Here is a 15590-nt window from a genome sequence, read left to right as displayed (position 1 = left end):
ATATATATATATATATATATATATATATATATATATATAATTTTTTTAAATTTAATTCTTATAATTTCGTAAAAAAAAATCTTACGACAATCTACCAATATTCTGCTTTCTATCCTATTTTTCTTTTTTTCAGAGAAATTTTCGAATCATTTAACGAGTCGGAAAATAAATGCACTACATATTTCGTTCAAAATTAACATTTTCAATCTTAAAAATAAGTAATTAAATAAATCCCAATCTTTATTATCAGAACCGTATATTATTCATGTACAAATCGGTTAATCTTACCTATAAAATTATATTATATTACCATAATATTGATCATATTTTACTATTATTATTATATTAATTATATTATTATTATTATTATTATATTAATTATATTATATTATTATTATTATACTAATTATATTATATTACCTATAAAAAATGATTATCATACCTGCTCCTTAAATTAAATAAAACTAAAAAATTCGAAATCTATGATTTCAGCCTCGTACGCCTTTATGCTCGAAGCATCGTGTGCCGGCGTGAACGTGTTTCGGCGAACCTAATTCGAGCGTGCGTGTTTATCTTGCAGACTAAATAATGTCAACAGCTAGATAAACACAGAGCGCCAAGTGACTGTCTGCCAATCCGTTCGAGCACTGTATTGTCGGCAGATGATAAAATTGTGCTTACCGTTCAACGGGAACATACTGGCGATCGATATCGCGCGCTATTATCAAGCGAAGAGAAACGATGGACGATCACTGGATCATCATCTGCGAGATCGTTTCTTCCATTCTAGACAGGGACGGGATCGATTCACGCGCGCAATGCGACGACGAAATCGGAAACTAAAAATCGCATTGCGTCGACGACGCGGCGGAACGACCGACGGTGTATTTTCACGTTGGCCGACGACGGCGCCGAGTGAAATTACAGGCTGGAACTTTCCATATATACGAACGCCGGGGAGTTACAACTTCCACGGAAGAGAGCCGCGCGGTGAGTAGCTCTAAAATTCCTGAGTAAGCTTCTCGCCGGTTATAAAAGCCCCGATGTCCTCATGCCTTAAAGAAACGTTTCGAATTTGCGATGCCGCGACGCGCCGCGCCGCGCGGCGACGGAGCGTAGCCGGGGAAACGCTCGGCCCGCGCCAGCGAGACAAGCCTTCTCGATCATAATCCGCGAAAGTTCGAGGCCGTATTAAACTTTATATCGCCATTCACGCTATAAGAGTTTTATGTACACGAGTTATACTGTCACGCCTGGCCGTACCGCATGCCCGGCGACAGCCGCGAATTTATGAGACACGGTTTCGGTGCGCTCGATCGCGCCGAAAACCATATCGAGCATGCGATTACTCGCCCGGCGACGATACGAATATGTTTGTGTTTTTTTTTTCCTTTTTTCGAACGCCGTTCGCGACTGCTATCAAAAGCGCTTATGGCTGCCGTTCGCCGGTTACCTGTTTCCGACGAGTATACTTGCGGCAATATTTTCTGTTACGACGAGTTCGCGCTTCGCGAAGGAGTAGTTCGCGTTTAAACTGCGATTATATCGCGAGGACTAAATGTATTCGTGTATTTTAACACTATGCCGTCCGGCGGCAAAAATTATCCGTTGTATGCCGGTGATACCGTTTTAACCCCTTAATGCACAATTTAAAAAAAAAAAACCGACCAAAAAAAATCAATTTTTTTTATCTAAGAAAATACATATTTGGACCTTAATTTCAATAAATACGTAAAAAAAATGCAAAAATTACTAAAAATTCAATAAAAATAGTGGATAAATAATTATAGTGAATATTGAATCGCATTGCAGATCGAATTTTGTACCCATCGTACTGTTTTTCAATTAATATAGGTAACATAACATAAGTTGCGACGCCGACCGTATATATACGGGTCTGCACATTTTGGCCGGTTTTGCACGCCCGTGTTAATACGTTTCTGCGCGTTAAGGGGTTAATTGGTGCCATTTGAAAAAGCTGAAATAACATTTGAACTATATTTGTGCCGTTTATTTTGAAAGTGGCATAAGTCACTTTGTTTTTAAGTCGATATATTTAAGGGTTTGCGTTTTAACACGTCTAAAAATATGGATGCTAACTTTCGAGAAGATTTACTTGTATTTGTTATCTCAGGATACTGATATTTTTCTCAGTATAAATAATTTCGTATAAACATTGAAAAATTACCACTTTTCATTACGGTAAAGTGACTTGTGCCACTTTCAAAATAAACGGCCCATTTCTTGGGTGTTAAAAGTCAGCAAACTAACTATAGCATCGTGCTTATTTAACTAAGAATCTGTTGTATGTCGGTGGTACCATTTTGGTGCCATTTGAAAAAACTGAAATAACATTTGAACTATATTTCTTGGGTGTTAAGAGACAGCAAACTAACTGTAACATTGTGCTTATTTAACTAAGAATCTGTTGTATGCCGGTGGTACCATTTTTGTGCCATTTGAAAAAACTGAAATAATATTTGTACTATATTTCTTGGGTGTTAAAAGGCAGCAAAATAACTATAGCATTGTGCTTATTTAACTAAGAATCTGTTGTACGTCGGTGGTACCATTTTGGTGCCATTTGAAAAAACTGAAATAACATTTGAACTATATTTCTTGGGTGTTAAGAGACAGCAAACTAACTGTAACATTGTGCTTATTTAACTAAGAATCTGTTGTATGCCGGTGGTACCATTTTTGTGCCATTTGAAAAAACTGAAATAATATTTGTACTATATTTCTTGGGTGTTAAAAGGCAGCAAAATAACTATAGCATTGTGCTTATTTAACTAAGAATCTGTTGTATGCCGCTGGTACCATTTTGGTGCCATTTGAAAAAACTGAAATAATATTTGAACTATATTTCTTGGGTGTTAAAAGGCAGCAAAATAACTATAGCATCGTGCTTGTTTAACTAAGAATCAAGTACGAAAATCCGTGGACGACATATCCTAATTTTCGGAATTTATATTACCGCCATCTTCGAAAATCTTTTTTTGAAATCTAAAATTTCCAAGCTATTATTGCCAGCGTCAAAAAAAAGAATCGTATCCAAGTTGATCGTTACGGTATTCATTTCAGATACGTTGGTTTCGTCGGAACATGTGAAAATTGAAATTAGCTGTCAGAAATTTGACACTCGCGGTATGAATTCTTCCAGTCCGGGTCCGAACGGACCCAGGAGTCCGCCGTTCGAATTTTGATAGACTTCCACACTGATCGGCTGCCGAGCCGCAGTTTTATTTTCACGACACCACATTCGCGTTCAACGAGTTCCGTTCGAAATTCTCATCACGAGTTTAGCTCGGCATCGAATTAAGCTCGACAATAATCAATTGTAATAAAGGAAGAATAAAGCTAGCACGCGTTTGCATTCCGCGTGGCGTTCGTGTAGATCGTCAGGTAATTATAATAACTACGTGAACGTGTAAACCCCGGATATATCGATACGAAATACCGTTGGCATAACCGAAAAGCGCAACGTCCTGCTCGGCTTTTTTTCGTATGTGTGTGCGTGTGTGTTTGTAGACTGCTCGTCGATACGGTTTGGTTTCAATATGCGCGACGAAAAGTAAATTCTCCTTGATTATCTAGAACCAGCCCGGACCACGCGCAGCATTTATGTAGCCGAATAACGGTGTGTACCGTGCAAACTACGGCCACGCGGCGTCGTATTATTAACGCTACTACTGCATAATAATTCGCAAACTGCGCGGGAATCGCGCGACACAGATGTAAAAACGTGGGCCAGCGGTGGTCGTCCGTCACTGTGCGGAACGTTTATTTGCGCTAAACCGGGTGTTTCGTTTAATGGAATATCCGCGGGGGCCGAAGCAAATTGATCGGCTGAATTTATCATATTATTACGGGGTACGGCGCGGGTGGAAACGGTTCGCATTCCGACTCGTTTGTTTGCCGTGGACGTCACGCGAACAACGGAATCGCCGATACGTTTCATCGGATACCCGGCCCGATACGCAACACGCTGCTCATCCGCGGGGCTTTAATCGCATCGGAAATTGATTTTTGACTGGAGTCGACGCGCGGTCCCCAATTTCTTGGATGGCTTGGCATCTGCCTTTCGAATTGACCGGAGTCGATTGGAATTTTTCATTCGATTTGAACAACGTGTCGCGCGAGAAATTTTCACACAGAGCTTTCCCTACCCCCGTTTATAGAGGCCGAAAACCAAACTCGGTGTCGCAAATACCAGAATCAGAAATAACACAGAAATTCCACTTAATTCGTCGGTCATTTTAAACGAACGATGGCACGGTTATATTTATTATTCTATCGTGTTCGCACATTGATCGATTAACTTGCACGTTTTGTTCGATAAAAATGTTGCCTTCTTGGACATTGACTCTTGCATCGTCAACCATTTCGATTGCAATGTTTATAAACTCGTTCTTTCGAACGCGTTTCATCACTGTCGAAGTCGTACATTAGTCGAGATGAATGAAAACAAAATCGTAATAATTAGTACACGAAACCCTCCTATAACAAGGAGATAGATTCATTAAAAACAAACATTCTTTTTAGTTCTGTATAAGGAATTTAAGTTTTAAATATTATATTTTCATTTAATTTGACCTTAATTTAGTCTTCCTTGTCACTACAGTAATGTCTCCCTTACTGACGCTCAGATCGTGCACAAAAATGGACAATTTAGGAAGAGGGGACACGATTATTCGAGCCTTGCGGCTCGTTTTTATAGTTACCGATCGCCAACAATTATAAAAATAGTAATTATATAACAATAATCGTATCTCATTCTCCCAAATTGTCCATTTTTGTGCACAAATCGGGCGTCAATTAGAGAAAATTTACTGTATGTGGTAGGTAATAGGTACATGACCGTCGAATCGTGGTATGTGGCCTCCGAATTGCCTTCGAATCGTGTCATGTGGGCTTCGAATTGCTTTCGAATCGTGTAATGTGGCCTCCGAATTTTTGAATCATGGCATGTGGCCTTCGAATTGCCTTTGAATCGCGGCACGTGGCCTCCGAATTGCCTTCGAATCGTGTCACGTGTCCTCCGAATTGCCTTCGAATCGTGTTACGTGTCCTCGGAATTGACTTGGAATCGTGTCATGTGTCCTCGGAATTCCCTTCGAATCCTGTCATGTGGCCTTCGAATTGCCTTTGAATCGTGTCACTTATCCTCGGAATTGCCTTTGAATCGTATCACTTATTCTCGGAATTGCCTTTGAATCGTGTCACGTGGCCTCCGAATTGCTTTCGAATCGTGTCACTTATCCTCGGAATTCCCTTTGAATCATGTCACGTGACCTCCGAATTGCCTTCGAATCGTGTCACGTGTCCTCGGAATTGCCTTGGAATCGTGTCACGTGGCCTCCGAATTGCCTTCGAACCGTGGCAAGAAATTAGAAATAAAAAAGTTAAGTCATCGTTCTCGTCCTAGCATTACTATGTATTCATAATAATCTATATCAGCACGCAGGCCACTGCCTTTTTAGCCGTCTGCCCTCAATTTCTATAAAAACGAGCCGCGAGACTCGAACAGTCGCGACTTATTATTCTCAGATCTGCCGGTTTCAATTCCCGACCTCCGAACATCTCTGGGCGAAATTACCGTACAGCAACGCTCTTGTTATTCCGAAACTCCAGAAGTTTATAAAATCTGTCTAAATCGTTAACTGTCAGACGTAAAAACTCGTACGATCGGTTTGCCGCTCTTTATTCCCGGCGATATTAATGTCTGCGCAGAGGATACCGTGCCGCAGGAATTTCCCCCAACATTTTACGATGCACGGGTAACGGGGCTAGAAAGTTTTGTATAACGATGGTTAGAGACGACCGCTGTACTCTCCGCTCTCGAAACCACCAATGAAATTGATAATCGTACGTGCTGCTTGTTTCGGAATTTAACGTTAAACTTTCCAGTCGATGCCAGTGAAATTTCGATTTTATCAGTGACGTTGTTTTCGGTATACCCGATACGGGATGGAATAACACGGGAACTATGCTCTAGAGTTTGATAGGTCGAGTTTCAAAGAGTAATAAAAGATATTGCACGTTAAAAAAGCGTATTTCTTTATTCATCGAATATCAATGTCAGTCGAGGTAAATTAATTGTAAATTAAATACGGGAGTCGGACGACCGTAGATTCTCATGGAATTTCATACTCGAGCCGTTCAAAGCAGAAACGATGTAAGTTGAAAAAGTTAATTTCTGGATAACAGAGGATGAATGAAAAGTTTCGTAAAATGCGATAACGCAAATAATCGTGGCAACTGTTTTACGTAAGCCACTTTCAAGCTTTAACTTCGAATAATAACGAGAAATCAAATGAGATATTAAATTAAACGTGATTTAATAACATTAAATTAACCTAGCAAACAAATTGGCTTACAACATTTTCGCTTGAAACAGCTCGTTTATATTTATTATCATTCTCGAAGCTTCTAATCGGTTGAAAGTCGTGTTCTAAAAGTGCCTAGATTCACATCGTAACGATAACGCAACGCTCTCAGCATTTTTTAGCTTACAACGAAGAAGCGATTCTTCTACGATCGGATCGACGGTTTCGCATAATTAAATCGATAAACGTTTTCGGTCTTGCGAGTCGTCTTCGTGTTGCAATTGTGCGCCGCAGAATTTGCTGGAAAGATAATGCAAAAGCTTGAACGATTGCGATACACGTATTTTCAATTCGATCGAACGATTTTGAAATCGACGACAAGATTTTCTTTATGTACGATGCGGATTGATCCGGTAAAGCCTGAACCAAAGCACGGCTGATATGTGCTGCTAATCTTATCATTTCTCGGGGCACGGTATTTCGTTAACACAAAGCGTACCGTATTACGGTAACTTTTTGTTTTGCGTGCTGCGAACGTTTACGGCAAGAACGATAAGAATGGAGGAACAGGCGAAAACAATTTCGTAAAAGTGTACTTACTAATAAAGCATCGTTGGCACGATTACAACTGCGATGGAAGCGAACGCGCACGCTGCTATTGATAGAAGAATTTCCACTTCGGACAGCGAGGTTAATTTGCCGGCTTCGGTCGTGGTCTCCTGTAAAATGCATTGTAATGAATTAGTTCGCGCATGTGTGTTGTTAAGACCTACGAGAATAAGCTGCAGGAAACTTTAGACTGTAACGGCTCTTATGGGCTTTCCGTGTGTAATCGAGAATTGCAGTCTTTTCGCAGCAATTGTTCGCAACGTAGTCCAATGTTTTATTTTCAATGCGAACGCAATTGCTCTGCGACTTTTCTACGGTTATGTTTTTTTGCCGACTTTTGTGAGCATTACGTTTATTCATTTTCGTATGCTAAGCAAACAATATGCAAACGGTATGCATGCTATCTACGGCATGCCGAACGATCCACTTCTTGTTACTAGTTACAATTGCGAATAGCGAAATATCAAAGATAAAGAAGATCGGTGGAACGAAAGCTAATTGTTAAGCTATGTTATATTTTCGAGTTTCTATGACAACGTGGTTTACAATTATTGCTGTTTATACTGTATTTAATAGGTTGTTCGGATAGTCTCCAAAAACATAGACCCACTTATTTTATTACAACAACGAAACAGCTATAATATAATGTAATATAATGTAATATAATGTAACGTAATGTAATTTAATGTAATATAATGTAACGTAATGTAATTTAATGTAATGTAATGTAATATAATGTAACGTAATGTAACGTCATGTAACGTATGTAACGCAATGTAACGCAACGTAATGTAATGTAATGTAATGCAATGTAACGCAATGTAACGTAATGTAACGTAATGTAATGCAATAACATGCAGTGTAATGCAATGTAATGCAATGTAACGTAATGTAACGTAATGTAACGTAATGTAATGCAATATAATGCAATGTAACGTAATGTAAGGCAATGTAATGTAATGTAATGTTATGCAATGTAATGTAATGTAATATAATGTAATGCAGTGTAATATAGTGTAATGCAGTGTAATATAATGTAATGCAGTGTAATATAATATAATGCAATGTAATATAATGTAATGCAGTGTAATATAATGTAATGCAATGTAATATAATATAATGCAATGTAATATAATGTAATGCAGTGTAATATAATATAATGTAGTATGATGTAATATAATATAACGTAATCTAGTATAATGTAATATAATGTAAAAAAATATAACATATATATATATATATATATATATATATATATATATATATATATATATATATATATATATATATATATAATGTAATATAATAAATTTTCAATTTTAGGTTTCTCCACTGAAGAGATTGAGAGAGAGCGAGAGAGAGAGAGAGAGAGAATAGAAAAAAGAAATGTGTGACGTAAGATAGAAGAACTGTAAACAAAGTCCAAATTTCACGGCTGCAAGGCTAAAAACAAAAATATGAGAGATAAGAAGGAATAACGTGTCAGTGCGGTAAGTGTCAATAGCGGGACGCACGTGACGTCAACACATCCTGTATCAACGTTGCGCGCGACATAGATCCTTCTTCCATAAGTGTCAACACTCGCACTGCTTAATTTTTTTCTATTCAAAGATCGACTACTGACACAATATTTGCGACTAAGGTACACCAGAGTGATTTATAAAGACAGTATAGAATCATATTATGATTCAATATATAACAATATTATGCTATATTGTGTTACAATTATATGATCATATAACAAGGAGATCCACATTCAGTTATTGAAATACAATATTCAACCCCCTGTGGCTTAATGTACTCCAGAAATTAAATAGCTATGCGTTTAGCCTAATTTCATGTTTAGCCACAACGGTGCAAAAATAATGCAGAAGATTATAAACCAGGATTTTTAAATTTTACTCAACGCATCGGAGAACATTCAATCTCTTCGAAGTTGATTCGTTGTTCATTTATACGCAAACATTGCTATTTCCCGGTTTCAAGGATACATAAACGTTTTTATATTCATACAAAATTCGGACTGTAACAGAGGATTAACTTCTCAATTTCCGGTTTCCCGATTCAACTAAATATTTTATGCACCATTCGCTTATATGCATTTCTGTCCAACGTGTTTTCACCAAATACGATAAAATTCCATTTATATGAATCTACCGAGAGTTGCTCCACAGAATCAGATTTTTCATATAACAAGAATTCACCTCGTCTCCCATCATTGACTGATTTTTCATTTAATTGGCGTCCACATTCATATGAACAAAGGGACACGGTCCCGGATGGAATTCGGTTAACCAGGCATCGTTAAAATTGGATTCGTATAAACACAATCCGCTGCAAGTGTAACAACACAACTAATCACTCGAAACGAAGCACGATTAATCACTGAAACGATCTATTGGCGATCGATAAGAGCACCAAGGCTTCGCACCGCATTATCAAATACCAAACAGAATTTTCTTCAGTACAGAAATATCGCGTATTGATCCGCAATCTACAGGGTGTCCGAAAATTATCGTACAAGCGGGAAACGGGGAGTTACTGAGGTGATTTGAAGTAACTTTTTCCTTAACGAAAATGCAATCCGCGGCTTCGTTTACGAGTTATTAACGAAAAACCGTGACCAATGAGGGACGAGCTCCTAAGCGGCCGAGCCAATGAGCGGAACTGGGCTTCGCGCGCTCGTTGGCTCGACCGCCGCGCGTCAGCCAGGCTGGCCTCTCATTGGTCAATCGTTTCCCGTTAATAACTCGTTAACGACGCCTCGGGGAAAATTTGTGTAAAGGAAAAAGTTACTCCAAATCACCTCAGGAACGCTTGTACAATAATTCCGGGACACCCTGTAGTCTGGTCTCTCCTTGCCGCAAAGAACGAGGCGAGCAAATCGAAAGACAGCCGAATCATTGATCGACGACCGGTCGTGCACGTATTCCGTGTAGCCGTTTTTTTTCTCTCTCCTCGCCGAGAACCGGGCAACCTGGCTTGCGTTTCGAACAGCAGCACGGCTGATTAGGATTCCGGCCGGGCGCCGTGCAAGGAGGCGTTAATCCCTTAAGCAGTGATAACACAACAGAACTTTATAATCCAGTTTTGGGCGCGTGTTTCCCGGGAGCGCGGCGTATTCGCCCTCTCCTCCTTCGTCCTCGTTCCCGACACGGGAACCAACCAGCCCATTGTTCTGTTTAACCGAACGCGAGAGAGCTAACTAGTCAAACAAAATCCCGGCGGCTCGCCGGTTCGCCCTCGACGAGCAAGAAATTAATTAAACCGGAGAAAACTTCGGTCATTCCCTCGAACGCGCGACACGGAGGAAGAAGAGGTTCGGTCCCTTTAAATCAAGCGGACCAAGGCTCGCTTTCTTCGAGGCTCGCGTCCCGCCGCGCCCTATCAAACTCGGCCATCGTGCTCGTTTATAATACCGAGATACGCGAAATCTCCTCCGCGACAATAAGAGACTGAACATGGGGAACACCATGCGAGAGAATCCGTCCGAAGGAACGAGGGACTTCCGGTTCGGGCCGTAAAAAAAGAAAGAAAAAAGAACCGCCGAATCCTTAAGCCCCGTAGGCGGATAAAGCCGAGGGATCTGCATTTTTTACGGCGATAAGGGAGGCCGGAGAATCTTGTCAACGGAGAAACAGAGCGGCCGGAATTTTCATGGGAGAGAAGAGAGCGCCGAAGAAATTCTTAATTGAATCAACAAGGAGTCCTCTCGGTGCTACAAGTGGATTCGCCGGCGCTCTTCAAAAAGAAAGCCGTCCCCACTCCGCGAAGAAATTTAATCCCCGGGGAATGTTTGCCGTGGCGGTGCGACGGAAGGGCCGAAGCCCGGATTCCGGTAGCCAAGCTAGTAAGGCACGGCCAGATAAGGCACGATCCCTTTGGACGGCGAGGCCAGTCGTTCTCGCCGCGGTGCTCGCCGATTTTTCGGGGCCGAGCTCCCCAGCGGAATCGAGCTGATTCTACGGACGAAATCGTCGACTTATCCGTCCACCTTCTGTCCCCCTCCCTCCCCCACCATTCGAGGATTCTCATTAAAAGTTTCCGCGGACAGGCTCCGGCTTCTCTACGGCGGACCGGCTTATTGTTCAACTTGCTTCGTTAGGATTGCTCGAGCCGAAAACGCGGTATCGGCCGCGTAAACAGCTTAATCGCGCGACGGCACACGGAGACTTTCCGCGCGGGCTAGTTTACGAGCCCGCCGCCGCCGCCGAGCTGGCACTCGTCGCACGATTGTTACGGGGTTCCGTTGAAAACGGGGCAACTTCCGGTTTAAAGTTCGTTCACTCGTAACCGTTCGACGCCCAACGGGGGCCTACGGTATCGCCGACTGCGAATTTAACGCCAATTGCCGGGGGGACCGTTGCCTGGCACGCTTAACCGGGAAACGTCTGCGCTCGCGTTTCCGATTCCCTTGCAATTCATGCGTTCACGCCGCGCCACTCGCGAGCCGAATTGCCGCGCGTTTGAGAACGCTGTCTATCGTTCACCTGCGACCGGTTTATAATTGTGAGTACGATAAATGCTTTCTAATTGACGCTCGGATTGTAAACATTTCTGTCACGAGTGTACAGAGATTCTTCCTAATTGGAAGAATTGTGCTCAGATTGTGCACAAAAGTGGACAATTTGGGAAGAGGAGACACGATTGGCTCGGCTAAGTGATTGACCAGTTAGCTATCTTCGACGAGTATACTCGTCGCGAAGAAATGGCAACATTTTCTGTTGCGACGAGTGTACAGTAAATTCTCCGAAATTGACGCAAAGGTTGTGCACAAAAATGGACAATTTGGGAAGAGGAGACACGATCGACGCAGCTAAGTGGTTGACCAGTTAGCTATCTCTGACGAGTATACTCGTCACGAAGAAATGGCAACATTTTCTGTTGCGACGAGTGTACAGTAAATTCTCCGAAATTGACGCAAAGGTTGTGCACAAAAGTGGACAATTTGGGAAGTGGAGACACGATTGGCTCGGCTAAGTGATTGACCAGTTAGCTATCTTCGACGAGTATACTCGTCACGAAGAAATGGCAACATTTTCTGTTACGACGAGTGTACAGTAAATTCTCCGTAATTGACGCTCAGATTGTGCACAAAAGTGGGCAATTTGGGAAGAGGAGACACGATTGGCTCAGCTAAGTGGTTGACCAGTTAGCTATCTCTGACGAGTATACTCGTCACGGAGAAATGGCAACATTTTCTATTACGACGAGAGTACAGTAAATTCTCCGTAATTGACGCTGAGATTGTGCACAAAAATGAACAATTTAGGAAGAGGAGACACGATTATTCGAGCCTCGCGACTCGTTTTTACAATTGCTGACAATTGGTTATTTCTCACTTTTTTTACTGTTCACAATCGTTCTGCAAGATAGCATTAAAAATATATTTCAAGCTAAACGTAAGAAGAAATTATTGTCTAACGTCAATTATGTTCTATAAATATTGTATGCATTTTCTTGGTATTTCTTGCGTAACTTGAAGGCATAGTTAATAATAAAGTATACAGTTCACAATATCGAAGTGACGCGTTCCAAGTTTCTCCGTTTAAAGCAATACAAACTAAAAATATTCTTTTCTCGATAATTATGGAAATTGTCTCGCATATTTAAAATACAAACGATTCACCGTCAGCACACGATAGTTCTAGTTTTAAATATGAACAAATATGATCATGACGCGCATACGGATCACGCACAGCAAACGCGCTGTTATGAGCACAAACAAAATTACTGAAAGTTTACTTTTGAATTTAATTGAAAATTCTCGCTCGACAATTTCAGCGAAATTTTAACTATTTTTTTTTGTATGAATAATAAACGTGCTACGCGTAAGCGTGCTACTTGTGCCTAAAACGCAATCGGATAACGGTGTCCTTGGAAAACTAATAACGATGATAAGTTTGTGATTTCAGTGCAGATATCGTTATAAAAGTTCATACATTTTTCGAGTGGTCGTAAAGCCGCTCGCGATAGATAATGGCAAGGAACGTAAGATTATCAGAAAAAACGAAGGAAGAAGACAGATAGATATTGAAGAATTAAGTAGCTGTACAGGGGGTCCCATAATTATGTTAACATCCGATGAAGGGTGATTCCTGAGGTCATTTGAAGTAACTTTTTCCTTAGCGAAAATGCAATCCGCGGTTTCGTTAATGAGTTATTATGATTGACATTGTGATGAAGCGACCGAGCCAATGAGCGGAACTGGACCTCGTGCGCTCGTTGGCTCGACTGCTTAGCGCCTCACCTCTCATTGGACACCGTTTTTCGTTAATAACTCGCAAACGAAGCCGCGGATTTCATTTTCGCTGAGGGAAAAGTTACTTCAAATAGCCTCAGGAATCCCTCATTTCTCGCTTGTACAATAATTTTGGGACACCCTGCATATTATAGATTTGTATGCTAAGTTGAGTATATAAGCGTGTATACAATATGTAAATATATCTTATGTATGTAACAATATATAAATATAATAATATATTAATGTATAAGTATATCTTATATATGTAATAATATATATAATAATATATTAATATATAAGTATATCTTATATATGTAATAATATATATAATAATATATTTATATATAAATATATCTTTCATATGCAATAATATATATATATATATATAATATATCTTATATATGTAATAATATATATGTATAATAATATATTAATATATATAATATATGTAATATATTTAAACAAGTGTACATAGCTCGTGCACCAAGCCGATGGGAAAAGGGGAAACATTAAATTTAAAAATATCGCACGAGGTCTAAAAAGCGATCATTTGGCGGCGCCGGCAGGTGTAGCGTTAACAACTCGGCGCGAGTTTGCAGAGAGAAGGAAAGGTTAATATGCACATACCACGAGCTCCAACGCCAGACTGCTGGCAACGCAAGAAAGTAGAAGCAGCAGAACGGTTCGCGGAAACATTTTGTCGACGCGATGACTGATGCACGACTGCGAAAAGCTTCTACCTGTCTTCCCTGTTTCACCGGTATTATCTTGAGGAGATGTATCGCGGGCCGCGATAAAACAGGCGATTGACGGATCGAGGTTCTACGTCAGACTTTATCGCGTATGACAGCCGGAGTAGTGTGGGTATTTTGTCAGCGGTAGACAACATATTTGAAGCGTATGCCGAGCACGCGTTCGGCTACGTTCGGCGCACAGGTGCAGTCTCCCGCGAATCAATGGCGAGTCGAGGCAAATATATTAGCGGTCATGAATGAGAACGTGCCTTTCCGTCTCCCATGTGCCGCTCCTCCTTTATTCCGAGCCGAGTACACGAATCTACGGGTAAATCACGCTGACGGGTGCTGATCATAATTTGCAAACATTCGCGCTTAGGAAAATTCAATTTTCCCGCATCGTTGGAGTTCGTTAGGGCGGTGCAGGGATAATTGCCGCGTTCAGCCATCAAATTCGAAAGCGATAGTTACGTACATCTCGATCTTCGTTTCGATTTATACAGCTAAATAAATCGGTAAATTTATTTCTCTATCTTCGGTTCGACAATTGATTTTCCGTTTCACCGTGATACTATGGTAACAACAATTTTATTCTATAATAAGAAATATCAAAAAATGAGCTGAGCAAATTTATAATTATTTTTTCACTGATCCAAGTATATTTTGTACTTTAGAAGAACTTGCTCGCATGGAAACTGTCGAGCCCTAAAATTGATTGGTTTACATTGCATTCTGAAAATAAAGGGAACAGCAATTATCGAGATTTCGTGCAAATATTTAATTCAATTTGAATTACACGATATTCATGCTAACATTTTGTTATTATTTCCCGCAAAGTCGTCTACGTGATTTCAATAATTATGAAATAAGCAGTTTCGATGCGATAATTTAGATTCGATATTTCCAGCGTTAAATAAATAACGAAATAAACACGTAATATCCATATTGCAAAATCGAAAATTTGTTCGCGATGGCAAGCGCGTTTCTTGTCGAATGCGTTCGTTCTGATATACGAGCGGGCTGGCACAAATTAATCGCGCGACGTTCGGAGAGAAATGCGCGCTCACATCTTATTTGGTATTGAAGTCTCCGCCCATATTTTCCTTGCCGCAAACAATACGGTGACATACGACCGAACCGGCAAGGATCAATTGGGCTTGCGAGAACTGTAATAGCTGGCGAGCGTTCCGCGATGGGCAGGTTCCGCGTTTCGCCGTCGGGTGGTGTCACCGTACGGTTTTTTTTGTAATTCAGCCCTGACTGGACAGATTCGTCTCACTCGATTTCTTACAAATAAAGCATTAACATTTTCGTTTGATTAAAATCGTAACGACAAAGATATCGTTAAAAATGTTGTTTGTAGTTACTGATATAAATGTATTTGTCACCGATACTAATGGACGCATGCAATTCATTTCAGTGACAATCGTTTTTTTACCCTTAAATGCATCGTGTGTATTTATTATAGAATAAAAACGCAAATTATATCTTTAATAAATGAAAAAGAGAAAAATAAAGAAGAAAATTATATTTTTAGGAAAATAAAAAAGAAGAAGAGAAAAATACAGAAGAAAATTATATCTTTAGGAAAATAGTTTTTTATTACAAAATGTATTTTACTATATATTATATATATTATCTTATTTTACAAATACATATATATTTTGTAATAAA

General features: G+C 40.1%; 1 long non-coding RNA gene across 2 annotated transcripts; it reads right to left on the bottom strand.

The window, feature by feature from the left end:
- Positions 1–6036: 6036 nt before the first annotated feature.
- On the bottom strand, positions 6037–13968 carry LOC117227798 (uncharacterized). Of its 2 annotated transcripts, none has more exons than XR_004492142.2 (3): positions 13810–13968; positions 6930–7048; positions 6037–6629 (listed from the first exon to the last, which is right to left on the bottom strand). It is a non-coding gene; the product is annotated as an uncharacterized LOC117227798 (long non-coding RNA). The 2 variants fall into 2 exon arrangements; XR_013033968.1 differs by lacking the exon at positions 13810–13968 and adding an exon at positions 9143–9294.
- Between the last annotated feature and the right edge of the window lie 1622 nt (positions 13969–15590).

The sequence above is a fragment of the Megalopta genalis genome, chromosome 8 (assembly GCF_051020955.1).
Source record: "Megalopta genalis isolate 19385.01 chromosome 8, iyMegGena1_principal, whole genome shotgun sequence".
Classification (NCBI taxonomy): Eukaryota; Metazoa; Arthropoda; class Insecta; order Hymenoptera; family Halictidae; genus Megalopta; species Megalopta genalis.
Note: the sequence above shows the minus strand (reverse complement) of the source record. Positions and strands in the feature narration are given on the sequence as shown.